The sequence below is a fragment of the Henckelia pumila genome, chromosome 4 (assembly GCF_033568475.1).
Source record: "Henckelia pumila isolate YLH828 chromosome 4, ASM3356847v2, whole genome shotgun sequence".
NCBI lineage: Eukaryota > Viridiplantae > Streptophyta > Magnoliopsida > Lamiales > Gesneriaceae > Henckelia > Henckelia pumila.
Genome location: NC_133123.1, coordinates 118,926,239 through 118,948,331, shown reverse-complemented (window position 1 = coordinate 118,948,331; position 22,093 = coordinate 118,926,239). Strand labels below are relative to the sequence as shown.

At 34.2% G+C, this 22,093-nt stretch overlaps 1 long non-coding RNA gene across 1 annotated transcript; it reads right to left on the bottom strand.

Annotated features, from left to right (window-relative positions):
- Positions 1–2,920: 2,920 nt before the first annotated feature.
- Positions 2,921–3,847, bottom strand: LOC140860211 (uncharacterized). Its single transcript, XR_012143629.1, has 3 exons — positions 3,762–3,847; positions 3,636–3,661; positions 2,921–2,980 (listed from the first exon to the last, which is right to left on the bottom strand). It is a non-coding gene; the product is annotated as an uncharacterized lncRNA (long non-coding RNA).
- Between the last annotated feature and the right edge of the window lie 18,246 nt (positions 3,848–22,093).

Here is a 22,093-nt window from a genome sequence, read left to right as displayed (position 1 = left end):
TGATTTCGAGGACGAAATATTTTCTTAGAGGGGGAGAATTGTAACGCCCCGAATTTATCTTAAATGAATTTATTTGAGATAATTAGAAATTACAGAGTTCAAGAGCCGACTTGATTTTGATCGGGGTCCTTTTTGCAAATTTCGGATTTTTCAGGGACTAAAATGCAAATATGGAATTTTATATGATATCTTAGCCCATTTTACTTGTCTTCATTCTTCTCCTTCCCCTCCAATCTATCTCCCTCCATTGTTGAACGCCCAAATGACTTCCAAGCTTTCCAGGTTTCATCCCGAGCTCGATCCGTCCGTTGGAATTTATTTCTGAAGGCAGATTAGCGATCACGGCTGCGAGAGCTTCGTTCTATCGTAAGTTTTTCTACGATCAGATTCATTATATTTTTTGAAGGTTTTTAGAATCGATTGAGTTTCGTGTATGTTGTTCTTGGCGGAGTTCTGATCGTTTATTCTCTGTCGGTTTTGGAATAAAGCGTCGTTCGGATTTATTATTATTTTTGGAAGATTATTCGAGAATTTGGGTTTTGAGATTTGTTGGAATCAGATTGTTCTAGTTGAATGTTGGTTGATTTGAGTTTATTGGATTGATATTATGCTGTCTGCAATTTCAGTTTGATTAGAATATAGTCGTTATGCCGCCGGTTTGAGTTTTAGGCTATAGTTTGGTTTGGATTGTATTCAACCGTTTTCAGTCGATTTTGGATGTGGACATTGATCTCGAGCCTTTATTACTTCTTTTGAAGATTCTTTTGAAGGCCGTTGAGTTGAGTAGTTGCAGGAGTTGAATCTCTTTGAAGATTGTAGCCGGTATAGTATCGACCTTCTTATTATCGACTAGGAAGTTGATTGAATCTTGAATGAGTTTATTGTTGTTGTTTCCAGGTTGGAGCATCGACATTTGATAGAGGTATAAGATGACTTAGACTGGAATGGAACGAGTGACTCGAATTCGACTTGATTCGAGTGTTCCGAAGAATCACATACTTGCATGTTATTTGCTTTTACTTGAATTTAGTTGATTGAGTTATGTTTTAATTGCATTCATCTTGAGCTAAGAATACTTGATTTCAGCGGGCAGGACAGCCTTTATGTTAGACGTTTTGGGGGCTATATTGTGAGTGGCCTGGGTGTAGCCATTTCACCTAGTGCTAGCATACTCCTTATAGTCGCACCAAAGTCTAGAGGATGGAGATACGTAGCACTACCTCGATCAGGAGAGTCGGTGAGTTGTTTACGTGATCTCATCCTCGGGATCCCTAAAAGCAAAAGCAGCAATTTCTTGATTATCCGGACTTGATAATCCCAGATTTTAAAGACATGCATTGCATTATGCATTTGAATTGAGTTTTGAGATGATTTTTGGAATTGCTTGTCTTGTATATATATATCATGTTTTGATATATTATTTGATATGCATGTTTGTCTCTTTTACTGGGAATTGTATTCTCACCGGATTATCCGGCTGTTGTCTTGTCTTTGTATATGTGCTTGGCAACAGGTGGGGCAGGACCGAGTCAAAGATCGCATGGCTAGGTGGATGAGTTGATAGAGTGGGGCCTTGTTGTTGTAGAAGTAGAATTTTTAATCGAACTTAGATTGTTTTCGAACTCGTTATGTTTTATATTGAATAAGCTAGACTGAAGCATGTTCTTCTAGATTTGATATTGTATGAACTCTATAACTACCTTGTAATGTAATATGCATGTTGGACTTGTTGATGCATGTGTTAGATTGAAGTTTTGATTGGTGTTTGAATGGTTGAAAGTCTGCCCTGTTCTGATGTTTTTCTGGGTAGAGGGCGCGCTCGATCGCGCGAGTTCGTCGGATCGACCATGGCCCTTTTATTGTTGAGGCACCAACAATGCAGAAAATGGTGCGCTCGATCCCACGAGTTCGTGCGATCGAGCGCGGTACTATTCATCCAAAAAAAAAATTCCTTTGTTTTTAATCTTAGATCTTGTATGCTTAGTTATTGTTTATTCCAAGAATAGTGGATTAGAATCAAGGTCTCACATCTAGTATAGGACATAGACGGTTGGTTAGGGCACAAGCAACAATTTTGTAGGAGACATTGCAGAGATTGATCGGCCTAAAATCCTTCATCATCATAGGATTTGTGATTTTCGGGATAAGTGCAACGATTGTCTCATTCCAATCAGCAATCGGTTTCCCATCATTCAGAATCCCCAGAACAGCCGACGTGACCTCCTTCCCAATTTCCTTCCAGAATTTCTAAAAAAAGAAAGTAGACATTCCGTCCGGGCCAAGGGACTTATCTGGGTGCATGTCAAAGATCGCTTTCCCGACTTCCTCTGCAGAGAACGGTTTTGAGACCCCGATTCTAATCATCTAATCAAGAGTTAATCCTATCGAGAACTATTCAAAGTCCAAAAGATAAGACATCAAATGAATTAAAAAAAATATTTATTTTTCTTGTGAACAGTACTGCGCTCGATCCTATAAAAATCCAGGATCGAGCGCACCATATTCCTGAACTCTCTGTCGAGATCAAAATAAGTGCCGCGCTCGATCCGGCAAAAAGCCAGGATCGAGCGCACCAATTGAACAAAGTCACTGCCTCCAATTTTACAGGGGCTGCGCTCGATCCCAGCATGTCATAGGATCGAGCGCACCCTGGGCAACAGAAAAATTAACAGAAACAGGGCAATGCTTCAAACTCCAATCCATAAATCATTCAACATGCATAGCTCAACTTCATGCATTAATCCGTAATCAAATCATACTTCATAATTCTATCCTGCTCGATTCCGAATCTAGTAACATGCAATCAATGAACTATCTCAATATTCATCAATCAATTTTAATATTCAACAATACTCGAGTTCTAAACATGCTTTCAAAACATAAACTAGATTGGCATGCATTTCCAATTCTAACTCGAAGTCTCACTTCTAATCTTCATTCTCGTTCTATCCCTGTCGTCTCTGACTCGATCCTGCCCCACCTGTTGCCAAGTACACATACAAACAAAGATAACAGCCGGATAATCCGGTGAGAATACAATTTCCAGTAAAAGAGACAACATGCTATATCAAATAAACATATCAAACATGATATGCATCAATTCACCTCGTATATCAACTTCAGATATAATTCAAGTAATTCATTCAAGTACTGAATTAAAATGATATGCATGTCTTTAAAACTTCTGGATTATCAGACTTAGATAATCAAATGGAATTCTTCTTTCTTTCTTTCTTCGGTTTGGGATCCCGAGGTTAAAATATCCAACAATCACACTGACTATCCTCTCGAGGTGGACGAGGCATATTTTAATCCTCTAGACTCCGGAGCATTATAGAGAGTGTTTCTCAACAATTGGTAAAAATCTGGTAACCAATGTCACTCAACTATAATCACCAGATCTTCTAATTCAAAACAAATAATCATTCGGCTCAATATGAATGCATATGGCATCTCATGCATTCAATCATAAATTCAATAACCCATTCAAATAAGCATTCAATCATGATTTCAACTAAGCATTCAATCATGATTCAAATAAGCATTCAATCATGCAAGTATGTGATTTCTTTGGAACACTCGAATCCAGTCTAATTCGAGTTAATCGTTCCATTCAAGTCTAAGTCGTTTTTTACCTTATTCACTTCGAAGGTACTTCAATCTGAAAATCAATAATAAGGATAATAATCAATATCCAAAACAATTCATTCAAAACTCAATCAAACTTCTTCGATTGATAAATAAGAAAATCGATACTGTACCGACTTCAATCTTCCAAACTGACCAAAGCTGTTATCTCACAACTCTGCTGACTTCAATTCAATCTATCAGAAAAAGTCATAAGGATCAATATCAACATCAAAAGCTCAATCAAACTCGATACGATCAAAACATCGCAACGATATCCAAAACTCAAATTGACGGCATAACGTTTATATTCTGATCAAACCGAAAACGCAGACAGCAATTCAACAATCCAATATACTCATAATCATCTCAATAACATCAAAACAATTCAAATCCTTCAAATCTAAAAGCTCCATTTTTGAAATTTCACAACAAAAATCATATCAATTCCAATCGTCTTTAATTCTTCGAACCGTCTTAAATATACTATCACAAATATCTCATAATCATCCTCTCCGAATATAAATCAATTCTAACAACGTCCAAAATTTCAAACTTCTTAGATTTAAGATATACTTACTTCCAAACGGAGCACTCGTCGCTGTGATCGTAGATATCAACTTCAGATCAAATTCCAATGGACGGATCGAGCTAAAATGGAAATCCCAAATCTTGGAATTGAAATGGGGCGTCTTCAATGGTGAGAGGTGATGGAGGAGAAGGGATGGGAGTGAAAATATGTAACGACCCACTGTATCAAGACAGGTCTTTTCAGCGTGCTTATGTCCTCACTCACACGCACCCTGGAAAACTTCCCAGGGGGTCACCCATCCTATAATTGCCCCAAGTCAAGCACGCTTAACTTTGGAGTTCTTATGTGATGAGCTTTCGAAAAGAAGATGCACCTTCTTGATATGAGCAGTACGTATGAAATCTTTTTAAGCCCTCCTCAACTATGTAGTCCCATACCTACACAGTCTCAGAATCCCCTCTCATTCCGGTACGGGATCGGTTCATTCATGTCTCCCTCCGCCTAGAAGCCTACCAGGAGCCGCTCATTGTCCGTGCAACCTCTTGGCACCGGCGATCACTCCCTGCCTCCTCAGCCCCGGGCGTCACAAAATAAATCCAATTACATGCTTAAATATCTAATAAATCCATTTATTGCATTTTAGTCCCTGAAAATTCCAAAAATTGCATTCTAGTCCCAGATCCAAATCGAATCGGCCCTCGACTTCTAAAATCTCTGATTATCTCAAATAACGTCCATTAAGATAATTTCGGGGCGTTACAATTCTCCCCCTCTAAGAATCAATTTCGTCCTCGAAATCAAACATGATTCTATCACAAGGTCGAGGCTTGAATCATAGGACTGCAATAAGAATTTACATCTCGGAACTAAGTCAAGAATCTGCTTCCAATCTAAATCTGAATCGTTCATCTCAATCAATTCGGTATCTCAAAAAAAAAAAAGAAAGTCAGAAAATCTAGTCGATTACTTCATCAATACTCCGTCCGTCTATCAAAAGTAAACTCATCCTCGTCAGAAAAATCCTTTTAATTTCTGTCACAATTCGAATCATCTTTCGTTCTAACTCATGTGACACAGATAGTTCATCTCGAAAATGAAAGATATCTTCATCTCTCCTCGTACAACTTCTAGAAAGTGCTTTCAATCATCATATGATCGCTATCGTTGTACGAAGATTCCACAAAATCAAGAATTCTCCCAACTAGTGCTAAGTTGAGCACTACAACTCATGGCAATTCCTCTAAAGTTCGATTCAACTGATCTGGCTGTACGTCGTTCTGAGGGTATCGAATCGAAAATAGTTGAAGTCAACAACAAAATTATCTTCGAAGTCTATGCCGAAAGAATAATAACATCAAGGATCTTTGCCTAGACTGACAGACTTAGGCAACTCATGACATCTGCCATCCTCTGACAAGATATCAATTCTCTCTTCTTCATCAAATCATTCTGTACAGAAAAACTGTAACGAATTCCATCAATCAATCAATCAAAATCAGACTGCCGAAAAAATAAGGTTAAATCCTTCGGTTCGAAACATCAGTTGCTGCATTCACTCCTTCAGTTAAAAAGATTCAAATCAAAAATCTCAATAAGAAGAAAACCAAGTACTGCAAGATCGTCAGTACTGAAACTCAGAATACAAAAGAGCGGATAATTAGAAATTCCATCATCAGATAATAAGATCAAAGAAATTCATTCGGTCCAATCAGAATTCAAACATTGAATTTAGCAAACAACTGATCGGCGTACAATTCTGAAAATATTGTAGAAATCTCTGTACGATCAGTACAATTCTCATAACCAGAAAGCAAGAAATTCATCAATAAGAATTCCTAATTTCAACTAATACTTCTGAGAGATTCGGTCAACAGAAAATTCTTCAACAATACCGGAGTATTTGTCAAATCAAATGGCCTGTCAAAAGTTCAAAACGGCCATACCTCAATTCGGAAATGATTCTGAGAAAGTTCTCTTCACGAACTTCCAGAAGATAAAATTCGGATCCCCATTCAGTGTCGAACTCGTTCTGACAATCGGGACCAATCTAGAAGTTCATTCCGAACAACTTCAGTCGTTCAAAAACCACTGGCACATCACCAATTCAGGTTACAATCCAATACATCAACTGTAAAGCTTCGAGAGTTCGTTCATACTATTATGTAACAACAGTCATTCAACAGAATAAATCAAGAATTCTTAGAATTGAGAATTCTTAACGGAACATTCCATTACTCGATCAACGATATTCAGATAACATCTAATCTCGGACTCACAAAGCAGTCTTGCTACAAAAATCATCGAATTGTGATCCCAATTCCATTCTAAATCAGAATAGACTGTACAACATAAAATCGGATCGTTCTCTCTCTGACTGTTGACAGTTCATAACATCAGAAGCCATACTTCGACTTCATGCTTCCTCATCCTCGATTCGATCTGATTCCTCAATTCATCAAACATCTTTCGATCATCTGGAAGAACTCTGAATAAACTTCAAAGTGTCAATCTTCTGATACTCTGTCTCAAACCGAAACATCTGGCACAACAAAAGTTATTCGCTAATAAGGCATCAATAAAAATCTGAAACTCAGTTTATACTCAGATCTGATCTATCTTCATCGGATTCTGAAAGGTCGAATCAGATTCCAAAGCGTTCTCAATATTCTCAATCAACTCTGGTTCGAAGTCGAATGAAGGAGTCAAGATAAACATTCCATCTATTCCAGACTCTATCAGAAGTGCAGCAATCATCTGTCAAAGATAACAACTGAAGTAGATAAAATAAGATCAGATCATTCAGCTTAAAATCTTAGCTGTTACAATCAATTCTCCGGATAACAATAGAATTCGCATTCAGATTAATCGTCCTCTATAACTCTCTTTCCCAACTCAAAATCAGTTCAAACTGCGAAAATCAAAATTTCTATCTTCCAAGATCAGAACAGATTACTGAAATCTTCCAAGCAAACAGATCTCTGTGAGACTCAAATCGGAAACTAACATTGCATCTCGAGCGTCTTCAACTTCTTCGATGCTCAAGATAACAAGAAGTTCTTCTAAACAAGAATAAGTCTCAACTCTCAATAAGAAGGAGTGCAAAGCACCGAAAGGTCATCAATACCGAAGAAGTCAATAATACTGAGGTGCTGTTCAATCTCTCCTTGAATTCAATAAGAACTGGTCTCAAAGATACAAACTAAACAGAAGAACATAATCTGCTGAGTAATCATCTTCTCAACAATAAGAATTCTTCAAAGGATTCACGATAGAATTCGCTAAATCCAAAAATCTTCAAATTCAGATAAGGACGTCGATCCAGATCAATTCATAACAGCTCTAGTCTTGAGGTATTCAATAAAATTCCATTTTCCTAGATAAAAGATCGAGGAAAGTACAACTCGGTCTCACAAGATTCAGACGTCAAAAGAATAGCATAATTGATCGACATGAAAATCTGCGAACAATACTTAAAGAATCTGAAAGATCAATACGACTCTTCGAAGGATAAGAGATTCATCGATAAGAATACCCAAGAACTCGTCTACAAATATCTGGAAGATTCGGTTCAAAGGACTCGTAAACGTTGCAGATGCAATTCCAATTCAATCTGTACGATTAAAATTCAAATCGGTCGTACCTCATTCCGAATTCAATCTCTGAAACCTCTTCCCTACAGATTATATGTCGATGATGTCTGATCAAAAATTAAAGTTGAACTCATCCTCTCGACTCGGAGGCAAATCTGGAATCCCAACTAGAACAACTTCAGCAAACTCAACAACTCTGTTGAATCAATCAACATGGCTGATTGAAGACATCATCTGCATACCTCAAACATTCCTCCCCACCTTTCTGTAACAAACGGTAATCGACAAACTACAAGAAGGAATTCTTAATTCAAGAATTCTTACCGGAGGAAAAATCCTTTCGTCTATCATCTCGGATCCGAATCTGGCAACAATCTGAAATCTACCTCGGTTGCCCTATACTCGGTTAATATAATACATCGATAATATAATCAAAAACTGATGACCGAAGTATAGTATTGTTCAGTACAATCAACTCTCATCGAAACAAAGTTCAGAAATTCAAACTAAAATCACCGCAACAAATTCAGATACTCAAAAGTAGAGGAAGCATCAATCTCACTTCTCCACAAGAAGAAAAGTTGCATCAATATCTAACAGCAAAAGATTCGAAAGACTAAAATCAAACAGTTACCTGCTTCGTCATCGTCAGGAGCAGTTAGAGTCTGTGAATCCTTGGTAAAAGCAAGTACTAAAGTCTATCGCAGAAACTCAGATTAAACAACTCCACAACACGACCAAACCTTGCTCCCTAAGGCTTTCTTCTTCGATAACCTTCAACTTTTCGCAATGTCTTGCAGCTGGTAACCAACTAACTAAATCCGTCGTTCGTCGGTGAAGTCTAGGGAATCAAGCAACTGATCGATATCTTCTAATCAGCTTTCGCACCCAAACTCATTCTCAGAACTCCTCAGAGTTGAAGGGCTAAATGACTGAAATCTCATCAGTAATGATTCCATCAGTGTCGGAGTGACATCCATCAGTTCAGTCACAGAACAATTCTGTACAATCGGGTTTGCTGCTAATTGAATCCTGTTCAAAACTTGCCGAATATAAAATTTGATTCAAGAGGATTAGGACACAACATCTCAATTACATCTATCTGGTGTCCAACAACCTCAGCTCGACATACTCATTCGATCTCAAGAGTATTCAATGCAACCAGTAACCCGAAACAATTCGTATCTCAATTAATTCATGCTTTAAAATTTAAATCACATATCCAAGTAATTTAAATAATTTTCAATCATAAAGCATGCTCGCATATTCTTCAATCATAGAATTAATCAATCACATGCGAGAAATTAATTTCAAGCGGACTCAATCTACCCCGCTCATTTCTAAATTCAATCCAAGAACTTATCTCTCTGATACCACTTAATGTGAGACCCCGATTCTAATCATCTAATCAAGAGTTAATCCTATCGAGAACTATTCAAATTCCAAAAGATAAGACATCAAATGAATTAAAAAAAATATTTATTTTTCTTGTGAACAGTACTGCGCTCGATCCTATAAAAATCCAGGATCGAGCGCACCATATTCCTGAACTCTCTGCCGAGATCAAAATAAGTGCCGCGCTCGATCCGGCAAAATCCAGGATCGAACGCACCAATTGAACAAAGTCACTGCCTCCAATTTTACAGGGGCTGCGCTCGATCCCAGCATGTCATAGGATCGAGCGCACCCTGGGCAACAGAAAAATTAACAGAAACAGGGCAATGCTTCAAAATCCAATCCATAAATCATTCAACATGCATAGCTCAACTTCATGCATTAATCCGTAATCAAATCATACTTCATAATTCTATCCTGCTCGATTCCGAATCTAGTAACATGCAATCAATGAACTATCTCAATATTCATCAATCAATTTTAATATTCAACAACGCTCAAGTTCTAAACATGTTTTCAAAACATAAACTAGATTGACATGCATTTCCAATTCTAACTCGAAGTCTCACTTCTAATCTTCATTCTCATTCTATCCCTATCGTCTCTGACTCGATCCTGCCCCACCTGTTGCCAAGTACACATACAAACAAATACAACAGCCGGATAATCCGGTGAGAATACAATTCCCAGTAAAAGAGACAACATGCTATATCAAATAAACATATCAAACATGATATGCATCAATTCACCTCGTATATCAACTTCAGATATAATTCAAGTAATTCATTCAAGTACTGAATTAAAATGATATGCATGTCTTTAAAACTTCTGGATTATCAGACTCAGATAATCAAATGGAATTCTTCTTTCTTTCTTTCTTCGGTTTGGGATCCCGAGGTTAAAATATCCAACAATCACACCAACTACCATCTCGAGGTGGATGAGGCATATTTTAATCCTCTAGACTCCGGAGCATTATATAGAGTGTTTCTCAACAATTGGTAAAAATCTGGTAGCCAATGTCACTCAACTATAATCACCAGATCGTCTAATTCAAAACGAATAATCATTCGGCTCAATATGAATGCATATGTCATCTCAGGCATTCAATCATAAATTCAATAACCCATTCAAATAAGCATTCAATCATGATTTCAACTAAGCATTCAATCATGAAAGTATGTGATTTCTTTGGAACACTCGAATCCAGTCTCATTCGAGTTAATCGTTCCATTCAAGTCTAAGTCGTCTTTTACCTTATTTACTTCGAATGTACTTCAATCCGAAAATCAATAAAAAGGATAATAATCAATATCCAAAATAATTCATTCAAAACTCAATCAAACTTCTTCGATTGATAAATAAGAAAATCGATACTGTACCGACTTCAATCTTCCAAACTGACCAAAGTTGTTATCTCACAACTCTGTTGACTTCAATTCAATCTATCAGAAGAAGTCATAAGGATCAATATCGACATCAAAAGTCAATCAAACTCGATACGATCAAAACATCGCAACGATATCCAAAACTCAAACTGACGGCATAACGGCTATATTCTGATCAAACCGAAAACGCAGACAGCAATTCAACAATAGAATATACTCATAATCATCTCAATAACATCAAAACAATTCAAATCCTTCAAATCTAAAAGCTCCATTTTCGAAATTTCACAACAAAAATCATATCAATTCCAATCGTCGTTAATTCTTCGAATCGTCTGAAATATACTATCACAGCTATCTCATAATCATCCTCTCCGAATATAAATCAATTCTAACAACGTCAAAAATTTCAAACTTCTCAGAATTAAGATATACTTACTTTCAAACGGAGCACTCGTCGCTGTGATCGTAGATATCAACTTCAGATCAAATTCCAACGAACGGATCGAGCTAAAATAGAAATCCCAAAGCTTGGAATTGAAATGGGGCGTCTTCAATGGTGAGAGGCGATGGAGGAGAAGGGATGGGAGTGAAAAGAAATCCAATTACATGCTTAAATATCTAATAAATCCATTTATTGCATTTTAGTCTCTGAAAATTCCAAAAATTGCATTCTAGTCTCTGATCCAAATTGAATCGGCCCTCGACTTCTAAAATCTCTGATTATCTCAAATAACGTCCATTAAGATAATTTCGGGGCGTTACAACGGTGCACACAAGATCTGATTCATGGTCTCATTAATTTTCGGCACCATACAGTCCAACACCTGTTTCTGCTCACTTTCAATCGGATTGGTTGAATTGAAAATGTTTGAGAAATGGTCCACAATAATCTCAGTCATCCTGCATTTATCCTGACAACAATCCCCATGGGATGAAACCAATCCACTGATGAAGTTTTTTGCTCTTTTCTTAGATTCATATGCATGGAAATATTTAGAGTTCTTATCCCCATTAGCTAACCAATTCACCCGCTTCTTTGTTTCCAATACGCCTTCTCTTTAGTTGAAAAGGATTCAATTTTTCTCTCCAAAATACTGATCTGGGCTTCCAAGTGGCTCCAATTATCATGCGTCTTAAGCATGTTCAACTGATTCCTTTTCTTCTTAATTTTGCGAGGCAGGTTGTAGAAACGAGCACTCACCCAGTCACTAAGTTCATGCTTACAATTGTCAATGCGGTTCGATAGGGAAAGAAACTCATCTTGTTTTTTCCACCCACTGTTCACCACTTCAAAACAATCTTGCTCAGTGGCCCAATGTTGTTCGAACCGAAAGCTGGGCCGAATATTATTCGGTCGCACCACCACAGCCCCTAGGTCTAGTAGGATAGGCCTGTGATCGGAATGGTAAAATTCAAGAGTATGTGCTCGAGCCGCTGGATAAATAATTCTCTATTCAAAGGTGGCCACGTAGCGGCCTAGTCGTTCAAAGATAGTATTCTCAGTTGCACTCCGGTTCACCCACGTAAAAAACTCTCCACAAGCATGCAAGTCCTCTAAATAGCACTCATCCAATACATCCAAAATGCCTGAGTCTGAGCCAGAGGGCTCAAGTTACCCCCACTTTTCTCCCCAGCATAGCAAATCTCATTAAAAAAAACCCCTCCCACAAGCCATGGGAGTGCCTTGAATTCATATAGGTCATGCAAGCACCGAAGTAGATCCCAAGATTGATGGAGAGAACTAACATTAGGGTTGCCATAGAAACCAACAAACCTCCATTTATTTTCCAAGTGGTTTACCGAGCAATCTATGTGACCAGATGAATTGGAGTGGATAGTGACATCAAAGGGATCCTTCCATAGGAATATCATCCCTCCACTTCTCCCTTGACAGTTAACAACAAACATACCATAAAAATTAAGAATAGATTTCCACCAGTGTCACTGATGATCCCTCATCTTCGATTCTGAGATAAAAATGAGGGATGTGTCCTTTTCCGCGATTAGTCGCTTTAGCTCTCGAAATTCCCATTGGTTCCTAAGCCCCCGGTCATTCCAAACTACACAAATCATTGGAATTGGCGGGGTTTCTTAGCAACCGCTGCCGTTTTGGTATCATTTGACGAATCTCGCAACTCCTCTATTGGTCGTTTTTTTAGAATAGGGGATGTTGATACTTTTCGTACCAGTAATGGTGCCCTCATCATCACTATGAGACTGCCCCAAAGCAAGATGTGTAGATGCATGGGGCCCTACTTCACAAGCACGTCTCTTCCAACTCTTTTATTTACTTTTTTGTACTGTATTGATTTGCCCCGAGTGTTCATTCTGTTCGAAGCCCTCTGATTTTGCATGGTTCTCATCTGCCGAGGATGTCTGTGAGTTTATTATTGTCTTACCACCTTTAGGTCTTTCGTAAGAAAGCAACACAACAACATCCTCTTCCCCTGACTTAATCGTGAGTCTAAGATGCCTCTTTAGTGGTTTTCGCACATCTTACCGCAACCTAATACGTGCGTACCGACCCATTGCAAAACCATTATATCGTGTGTCAATTTCCCCAACTTCCTCTAATTGAGTACCCATCTGTTCCAAAAAACTTGTGCATGAGAACCAATGGGAGATTATAGCACTGCACCCAAATAGAGATGTAATCAAAATTCATAAAGTTAAGGTTTTGCAGACCTCGTGGTTCATGGAACACGATCAGGTTCCGGAAAATATTTCATGGCCCTCTTGAAAGGGCTCGCTTCCTATCTTGTAGAGATTTAAAGTCCAAGATGAATAAGTTTTTCCCAACTGAGCCGATTTCTATGTGTTTGTTTGCTTGTAGAATCCGCGGGAGTTGTGTAATAACTGCTTCGTGATTGATAACTTTAGGAGAGAAAACCTTGGCCACCAAGCAACTGCCTATGTGCTGTTCTCCAATCTGTAAAATCAACAATGCCAATATTTAGGGTTTGCTCTTCAGCATGACATGTCGTAAGCTTTAACTCCTCAACTAGCCGTGCAACATCATCAGGATCCATACTGATCGGAATACAAGAGATCCGATCGATCCAGACAAGTAACAAAGACCTACACAAGGTAGGAAGAAAGACTCCCACCAGCACCTTCAGCAGGAAACCCTAGGAGAGAAAAAAATCTTAATATATATAATGATCTTGGTATGCATTAATATTCTTCTAGTTGAAAGTATGGTTCTTATAAGTTTTTAGATAGTTTTTATTTAAAAAAATATTTAAAAAATAGTAACATTTTTTTTAGTTTTTGATTTTTTTTTTCATTTAAACAAATAAAATTCTGAATAGAATTTTTAGAAAAAATCAATAAAAAAAATTTTGGACAAAATTTTGAACATGAAAAAATTATCGGGATATTCTCTCCCTACCCGACATGATCCCGAACATTCTGGTCCCGACATGTATTGGGTACGAGATTGAAAGAAAAAATAGCTCGATACTTATCGGGACGAGAATTGGGTACAAGGGTTACGTGACGGGTCCCTACCCTATTTCATCCCTAGTTTTTATACTAGGTCTTTTATGAGACGGTCGCAATAATCTATATTCGTGAAACGGATCGTTCCAATCCATATCTACAACGAAAACTAATACTTTTGACATAACAATAAAAAATTTTATGGGTCGGGTCCAATAGATTATTTGCCTCATAAAATTAGTATGTAATACAGTCTCATTGTAGTTTTTGTGTTTTATCATCTGATATTTTGTGAAGTGCATATATTTAAAGTTAAATATTTTAATAAATTTTATTTATAAAAAAATATATTTTAAAGAATGTAATTAATTATGTACAGTAAGGTCATCTTCAACTAATTACGCTATCTTGGTGTAACACTAACTTCAAGATAGTGTAATTTTTACACCAAATACAAAACTCATCTCCAACTCATTTACTCTAAACTTTACACTAAAAAGAATATTTTTTATTATTTTATTCACAACAATTAATTTATTCCATCAAATATTTTTATATACAATAATTAAATATCATTAATATCTAAAATAATAATTTCTATATATATATTCATTAGAAATATTAATAAATTAAAAACTAAATTTATTTTAATAATTATTTTAAATATTTAGTTTTATTTATTTTAATATTTAAAAATATTATTTATTTAACGATTTGTAATTTTATTTTAAATAATTAAACTTTATAAACTATCACACATAAATATAATCTGAAGATAAATTACTAAAATACAAAAAATATGAAAATAATGCTTACAACACAGAAATGAAACACAAATATATACGATTTAATTAACCATATAAATTACTAGAATTGTTTATAGTGATAATATTAAATTATATAACTAAATAAATGTTTATGCTAATAATTTTGATTTATATAAATTAATTAATCATATATCGATTTTTAATAATTAAGTAAAATATAAAAAAAATTCAAAAAACTACTTAAATGAAATTACTGTTAATTAAATTAGAGTTCAATAATTTAAAGAATTAAAATTACTGTTAAAATACATTACACATAAAAATAATATTAAGTTAAACACAATTACATATAAAATTCATATTAATTACGAAATTAAAATTCTGTAATTTAATCAATTGATAATATGATTTATAACCATAATAAAAATATTATTATAATATATAATATATTATATTATAAATAATCTTAATATATATTATAAATAACAAAAAAAAAAGCAAAAAAATAAAAATAAAATAAGCACATCAATATAGCGTAGTGCTACAGTGTTGCACCAAATTTAGTACAACACTGTAGTACCACACCAACCTAGCGCTGAAAATAGCGCTACGTTGCAGAGAAAAAAGCACCAACATAGCGTTGCATTGGAGATGGCCTAAACATGTCATATAGCTAGTAATATTTTTACAGAAAACGTGGAAAAATATTCATAAAATTACATGTTATTACTGATATAATAATTATTTTTATAGAACATAAATATACAAGATATTTAAAACATTAGAATTTTATACAAATTAAACTAGATAAAGTTAAAATCTTGATCACTTTCACCGTTTCTTTTTCTCCCCCTCTCAGAGAAATCTTGTTCATAAATGAACATCTTCAATTTTTACGATCACCACATAATAATAATAATAATAATAATAATAATAATAATAATAATAATAATAATAATAATAATAATAATAATAATAATAATAATAATAATAATAATAATAATAATAATAATAATAATAATAATAATAATAATAATAATAATAATAATAATAATAATAATAATAATAATAATAAAGAGTGGAGTTATCACATGGCTTCGAAAAATTAACAACCATTTCACATGGAGACAACCCTTTTTTCCTTTTTATTTTCCTTTCTTTTAGGTTGAACTTTTAAAATTGTGACAATGTGTGAATCTTGTCGAATGGTCAAAGTAATAAATGACAATTATGACTCGTGAATTTGTATCAAGTGAAGAAAATTTAACACCATAGATTCAAATAAATAAACTATCATGAAAATAATTCAATATTCTAACAACGAGTCAAAATTTTTTTATTGAAAGGAGAAAAGTGATATGCAATAATTTTAAATTGTGAACATTAATTGTTCAAACAATTTCATCAACAAAATTATAATCTGACTGTTTTAGATTCAATTTTATAAGATAGATATTCTATCAGAATTATCCTTGAAAATATATTATATTTATATTGAAAATATTATTTTTCGCTCTCAATTTAGATGGATCGACCCGTTTCACAAATATAAATGCTTGAAATCTTCTCAGAAAAAATCTTTCTAAAATCATTTTTTTTTTAATTGAGTGAGGCACAATTGTCTCATTCTCTTACTCAAGATCCTCAAAGATAATCAAAATTTCATTATATAATAAGTGTAGAAAATCGATTCATCGTATTTTATATCACACATTCTTCCTGAAATTTACCATCCATCCATGTTTTATGTTGGCTAAAAAACCATACTATTTGAAACGCTGGTAAATAGTTCGATCAATAAAATAAATTTAAGCGTCTCATAATCGAAATCAAAACGAGCAGAGTCAAATTCAAATCAAGTAACTAAACATCAAAACGAGGAAACTGAAACTCGATTCGAGCCGTTTGCATCCATTTTGATGATTGAACCACTCAATTTGCCAATTGCCATGCATTTGGAATTTCAACCTCTTATTTTTTATGTAAGAATTTTCCTTTATCAAACATTAGAGCCCAAAACAAAACAAAGTAGACATCACACCATTAAAGGCAAAATCAAACCATAAAAAAATTATATCAAGAGGTCAGTGCACAACACGTCCGACGTGGGACCCACAAAAGAGATCGATGGTCAGAAATATTACTGGATTCTCCAATCATAACATTACAAGTCATCCTAACCCATTGCTTTAATTCTTAGACCTAACGTAAAAATAAAAATGCCATTGTTATTTTGTTATTATTATTATTAGTATAAATTGTTAATTATTATTCTTGATCTCGTGATAAAATTTGTAACGCATATATAGCTAATCTTTGTTTGTTTCAAAATATATTGAAAAAATTTCGATCGCACTATGATCAATCTGATATCAAGTTCTAAAATATAGAACTACATCTAGATTCGAGACTCGATTTTTATAAATATTTTCACGAACTAAAAAAAGATTATTTTGTTATCAAAATATAGCTTCACACTAGAATCATTTTTCAAAAATAACCAAACAAAATATATATATATATATATATATATATATAAAGAACTTCAATATTAACTTTGAATGAAAAAATATTAACATCATTATAATTCGAAAAAATTATTACTAGATACTAATATCATTATAATTCGAAAAATTTATTACTATATAGAACATTATAATTTAAATTTTAGCGCAATGCAACATTGTGTGTCAAAGATTTAATAGTGTTATTGTTGATCATTATATTATAATTGCATCCAATAACGTGAATATAACTAGGGGTGTTATCGAGCCGAGCTCGAGTAGCACACTACTCAAGCTCGAGCTCGAGCTCATATTTTACTACTCGAGCTTGAGCTCGATCGAGTAGTAAAATATGAGCTCGAGCTCGGTTGTAGTTCGAGTACTCAACCTCGAGCTCGAGCTTTTATATTATATATATATATATATATAAATTAAAAATATATAAATAAATAAATAAATAAAATATTATATTATATATATTATAAAATAAGAGTTCTTTTATGGTGCCCAACACTATATGCCCACTTCATGCCCACCATGTACAATAGATGAGTTGACCGGTACAATAGATGAGTTGACTTGTACATGGTGGGCATGAAGTGGGCATATAATGTTGGCACCATAAAAGAACTCTATAAAATAAATATATATGTATATAAATATAATAAATAAAGTAAAATTAATTAAATATTATAAATAAATATATAAATATTATAAATAAATTAATATATAAATATAATATTATATTATATATATTATATTTATATTTATATTTATATATATTTATATTATTTTTAATATATATATATATGTGGTTTATCGAGTAGCTCGCGAGCTACTCGATCACATAGTTTCAAAGCTCGACTCAAGCTCGATTGTATGCTCGAGCTATTCGAGCTCGAGTCGAGCTTTGACCGAGCTACTCGTGAGTTGCTCACGAGTAGCTCGGCTCGTTTACACCCCTAAATATAACCATCATCATATTGTGGATTTAAGATATTCAACAACAGAGTTCTTTTATGGTGCCCAATATTATATGCCCACTTCATGCCTACCATGTACAATAGATGAGTTGACCGATACAATAGATGAGTTGACTTATACATGGTGAGCATGAAGTGGGCATATAGTGTTGGGCACCATAAAAGAACTCTTCAACAACATATCTGAATTTAATGGGAAAATTATCATTTTGGTCTTGTAAATTGGCCTGTTTTGTTTTGGTCCTGTATGTTGTTGTGGGGACCTCGGGTTGCTAATCTCATTTTAGACAATTAATGATTAATAAAACAATTAATCAAACAATTAGAAATATTAAAAACCAAGAAACTATAAAAAAAAAAAAAAAAATTGTGAATAGTGCTCGGCTAGATCGGTAAGATCTTACCGATCTAGCAGGCACATTTTCCAGCTTCTCTGTTTTGTAAAAATCAGGCCTCGCTAGATCGGTAAGATTCAACCGATCTAGCGGCCTCTTTACCCAGAAAAACAGCAGAAATTATTTTTCTTTCAAAGCTGAAAATCCAATCCCAAAATCATGCAAAACCAACTCAAAACATGGTTTTTCAATTCTATAACTTGCATATATAAACATATGAAGTCTCAAGCATCAATCCATGCGATTATTACATCAAACGAATAGCATAAAAAGCATGAAACTACAAGCTACACCAAGTCTCAAAAGTAAGCTTCAAAAAAACAAAGTTTCATATCAAATTCAATGCTATCTAACTATCATTTTTCTGCTTAAACCCGAGTTCACACTTGCTATATCTCGCTCCCAAGCTATCCACATCATCTCATACTAGCTCCTGCCCCTATCTGTTGCAATGCATATATACAAAACAAAACAACAGCCGGATAAACTTCGGTGAGAAATCATCTCAGTATAAGCAACATATAAAGCGTTAAATAAATCATAATGACTCTATTCAACTCGACTCAACAAATAGTGTAAATAACGCTTCTTTTGATCGATCAAGAATTGATTCATACTTCTTCGTTGCCATCAAGATTCGTATCCGATTTTGACATGAATATTCATCTATCGAAATCATTTCGGATTCAAAAATAAAGTCATCCTCCGACCTCGGCATAGAATCAATTCGTATCATTCTCGTATCATAATCACATCGACTCAAAATCAAAGATCCACTACCTGATATGGATCGACAACATCAAAATCAAATCAAAATAATAAATACGTATGTGATTTTGGCGGAAGAACTCAAGAAGAATCGTTCTTGAGTTTCAAAATTCCTGACTCTCGATGTCGTCATTATACCTTCGTATTTCTTCTGTTTTGAACGCTTCAAATCTGAAACATATCATCAAAACATTCATATCAATATTCAATCTATTCAATCATTTCAGAATCGAGTCAAAATCATCAACACATCTTCAATCAAATTCATTTCAAACCTCACTTCTTCTTCTTCAATTCGAATTCGGAGTCTTGAGCCGTTAGTCTTCAAAACTTGACTGAAATCGAGGAATAAAAATGCTATATCATCGATAACATTTCAAAGAACATCTCATCTCAATAATCAGCTATCAAACTAGTCTCAAAACACGAATCGACGGCGTAGCGATTAAAAATCGGTAACGACAAAATATCGAATTTATTTTCATCTTCAATACAACTCAAACGTGTATTCAAATCAGTAACACATCAGTCTAATCCTCATAACAGCATCTAAGTATATCAAATACAAGCTGGACATCATAACAAGTTCATTCCTTAATTCATTTTCAATCCGGCTTCGATATCGAATGGCATACGAACTCAAGAATACAAACATAAACTCATAATCTGATCTCTGCAATATTTCAATCTTCAAAGTATGCCGAAATAAATAAAAACTTACAGAAAATCGAATCTCTTGTCGTAAGGATTCCAGAACTCTTTTCGAAATCGAAATCGGACGATCGGATCAAAAGTTACGGCGTTTTGAAAATCAAGAATTCAAAGGAAAAGAAAATGTCTCGGCCCCTGCTTCAGATTTTCTGATTCTTCATGTGAATACACGTATCCAATCTGATATAATTAAGTTAAAATCGGATATGTATTGCATAATTGCAATTTAGTCCCTTAAGTCTTCATTAATTTCAATTCAGTCCTCGGCCTTCATTTGAATTCAATTTCAATCCAAAATAATTTAAGAATATTAGAATTAAAATCGAAACTCTAAATATTCCCAAATTACATATACTTGAATTAAAATTAAATAAATTGGGATTAATCAAATAATCACGGCCTTTTGCATTTCAGCCCTTCAGCTTCGATATTTGCAAATCAGTCTTTGATCGGGTTTCATCTTCGAAATAATCATATTAATTCCCGAAACATGAAATTTAATCTTAAATCCCATAACTATTCAAATCGAATATTTATTCTTTTAATTTAAGAATTCTCGGAATTTAATTCTCAAACTCTGTAAATTCTCAAATTAAATATTTTCGGCTCGGAAATTAAATCTATCATTTCCATAACTTCTCAAATCAATATTAGCCCATAATATGGAATTTAATTCTCAAATCCCATAATTAATAATTTAATATTTTCGGGCCTTACAATTCCTCCCCTCTAAGAAATGATTTCGTCCTCGAAATCACATTCAATCGAACTATTCAATCTGATAGACTGAATAATTATCTGAAGTTATTAGAACTTCAATCATATAGCTCTGAACTTCGTATCTCATCCTTCATCTCTTCTCAGATTCTTTCTTCGAATCTGCATTCTATTCTCTTGTATTTGGTATCTATTCAGTTGTACTTTCAGTCATTGAAAAGAATTCATTCTGAGCTGTTTCTTTCTTCAATCAAAGATTTGTCGACTAATCGACTTAACTCAAAATCTTTTCGAAATCTATCTCATCTAATTAAAGTACATAGGAAGAATCTTCTGATACTTCCTTCTCTTATTCACATGGAACAATTCGGACCCATTGTATCGAGCTGAAAAGAATAAATCTTTCAATCAAATCATCAATTCTGTCGGACATCTCATTCAATGAATTTCAGCTTTTTGTGTTGACTTGTTTCTTTCTTTATATTATTCCATGCTCTGCATAGAACATATATCAAGTCTACACTGTCATTCTGTTCATTGCTTCAAGATCAGTATTCAACTTCATATTATGAATCTGTAAATTCAACTCTGATCTTTCTCTATTCTGAATTGAATGATGTTTCAAGAATAATTTTTCCGCTTAACTAATCAGTTTCAGCTTCAAAAGTTATATCTATCATTCAATTACTAATTCTGTTTCTTCTTCTCTGTTTTCATTTCGTACAGATTCATCTTCAAAATCTTTGTGTGTCTCGAATCAAATCTGATCTAATATCGACAAATCATGTCTGATCTGATGTCATATACTTCGGTAGTATCATTTCAACACAAAGAAATTGGATTTCTTTTCATCATATCATCATAGCATTATCTCAAAATCGAATCAATAGCTGTTACAGGAATTATAATCATCAAGTGGCAACACATCAAGTCAAGTAATATCGAATCAGGTATTAAAGTTCTGAGAATATTCTCAACATCTGGAAAATCAACTCAGATAATCCATCAATCGAAGAATGGTATAATGCAATCACATATAACCAACTCTCAGAACATCAGTCAATCAATCGATGCCACATTCTGTCGAATAAATCTAAAGTCTTAATCCTGACAATAGATTTTAATCATTCCTGTAATTTTATCATATCTCTATCTTTTTCACATATCTGAATAGATAGCTGTTATTCATATCTCATACAGTGTATTCTGCAAAATCGGATTAGTCTATTTGGACTATTCATTAATCATAGAATAATATGCTGTATTCACATA